General features: G+C 39.4%; 1 protein-coding gene and 1 long non-coding RNA gene across 5 annotated transcripts in view; one reads left to right on the top strand and one right to left on the bottom strand.

The window, feature by feature from the left end:
- LOC128248690 (uncharacterized) overlaps positions 1–1,952 on the bottom strand; it is a 57,317-nt gene that overhangs the window by 16,591 nt on the left and 38,774 nt on the right. The window lies entirely within an intron of this gene.
- The window catches only part of LOC106878116 (UPF0415 protein C7orf25 homolog), a 256,888-nt gene that overhangs the window by 243,358 nt on the left and 11,578 nt on the right, over positions 1–1,952 (top strand). The gene's annotated exons all lie outside the window — the stretch shown is intronic.

Here is a 1,952-nt window from a genome sequence, read left to right as displayed (position 1 = left end):
TATATGTATATATATATATATATATACTGTTGTGTCTGGTGACAGTCATTCTCTTTTAATGCTTTATAATTTAACACACTCACCGGTAAAATTTCCACTCATTTACTTATTTAGTGGAGGGTTGGCTTGAGAAGGGAGCACACCCAAAACCTGGTGAGATGGTGTGAGGGCAGTTGCTATGGCATTGAAGTAGATCCGACCACCCACAATGATGGGAAAATATACATGCATACACACACACACATATATATAGCTGTGAAGCTGTGATAGGCTTCTTTCAGTTTACGTCTACCAAATCCACTCACAAGGCTTTGGTCAGCCCAAGGCTATAGTAGAAGATACTTGCCCAAGGTGTCAGGCAATGTGACTTCACCAGAAGTAACAAATTCCTGCACTCAATACAAATGTAAGAGTATTTTGTAATACATTATAACAGAAAGTCTTCGATTTCCAGTACTCAGAGTTGCTCCTTTCCAAACATAGCTGGTAAATCGAGCCTCGTTTTCTTTTGAATATTTACTGTATCAATGTTTTTAGAAACATGAAATGAAAGATTGAAGGAAGCACTTTCCTTTGTGTTCTTTCGTTTCAAAACCTTTGTGAAACAATACATGCGAAAACAGCTACTTTAAGCTCATGCTTTTGATTCCATTTCTGGTTCTTGCATATGTCATTCACAAAGGTTTCTAAACAAAAGAACGTAAAGATAAACATTTCCTTCAAACTCTCATTTCAGATTTCAAACAATATCCAAACAGTGGATATTCAAAAATAAACCAGGCTTACTTTACCACTGATGATTGGAAATGAGCAATGCTGAGTACTGGAAATCAGAGCTTTCCAATCATGCATACTCTACATTTATATATACCATAGACGTAGGAGTGGCTGTGTGGTAAGTAGCTTGCTTACCAACCACATGGTTCCGGGTTCAGTCCCACTGCATGGCACCTTGGGCAAGTGTCTTCTACTATAGCCTCGGGCCAACCAAAGCCTTGTGAGTAGATTTGGTAGACGGAAACTGAAAGAAGCCCGTCGTATATATGTAAATATATGTGTGTGTGTGTGTGTTTCTGTGTCTGTTTTACCCCCAGCCCCAACATTGCTTGACAACCGATGCTGGTGTGTTTACAGCCAAGTAAATTAGCAGTTCAGCAAAAGAGGCTGATAGAATAAGTACTAGGCTTACAAAGAATAAGTCCTGGGGTCGATTTGTTCGACTAAAGGCAGTGCTCCAGCATGGCCACAGTCAAATGACTGAAACAAGTAAAAGACTAAAAGAGTATACCATACTCTACATTTATATATACCATCATCATCATCATTTAACTTCTGCTTTCCATGCTGGCATGGGTTGGATGGTTTGACATGAAGCTGGCTAGCAGGGAGCTGTCCAGACTCCAGCTATCTGTTGTAGCATAGTTTCCTAATGCCAGCCACTTACCAGCGTGTGCTGGGGGCTTTTTATGTGCCCCTGGCACAGGTGTATTTACACTGCACCAGCACAGGTGCTTTTTAAGTGGAACCGACACCTGAAAGAATAAACCTTCCTTATTTAAGATGGTAGGGGTCATTTGGTTGCAGCTTCTATCAAATTATATCTTCTGTCTTTTGCTTGTTTCAGTCATTAGACTGCAGCCATGCTGGGGCATACCTGGATGAACTTTTAGTTGAATGTACTTATTTTTTTTTAAAGCCTGCTACTTATTCTATCGGTCTGTTTTGCCAAATTGCTAAGTTACAGGGTCATAAACACAACAACGTCGGTTATCAACCTGTAGTGGTGGGAGACAAACACAGACATATCTATACACATATATGTGATGGGCTTCTTTCAGTTTCCAAAATCCACTCACAAAGCTTTGGTCAGCCCAAGGCTATAGAAGAAAACATTTGCCCAAGGTATATATATGTGTATATATATGTATATATATATATGTATATATATGTAT

Source organism: Octopus bimaculoides, chromosome 9 (genome assembly GCF_001194135.2).
Source record: "Octopus bimaculoides isolate UCB-OBI-ISO-001 chromosome 9, ASM119413v2, whole genome shotgun sequence".
Classification (NCBI taxonomy): Eukaryota; Metazoa; Mollusca; class Cephalopoda; order Octopoda; family Octopodidae; genus Octopus; species Octopus bimaculoides.
This window is presented reverse-complemented; position numbering and strand designations above follow the sequence as displayed.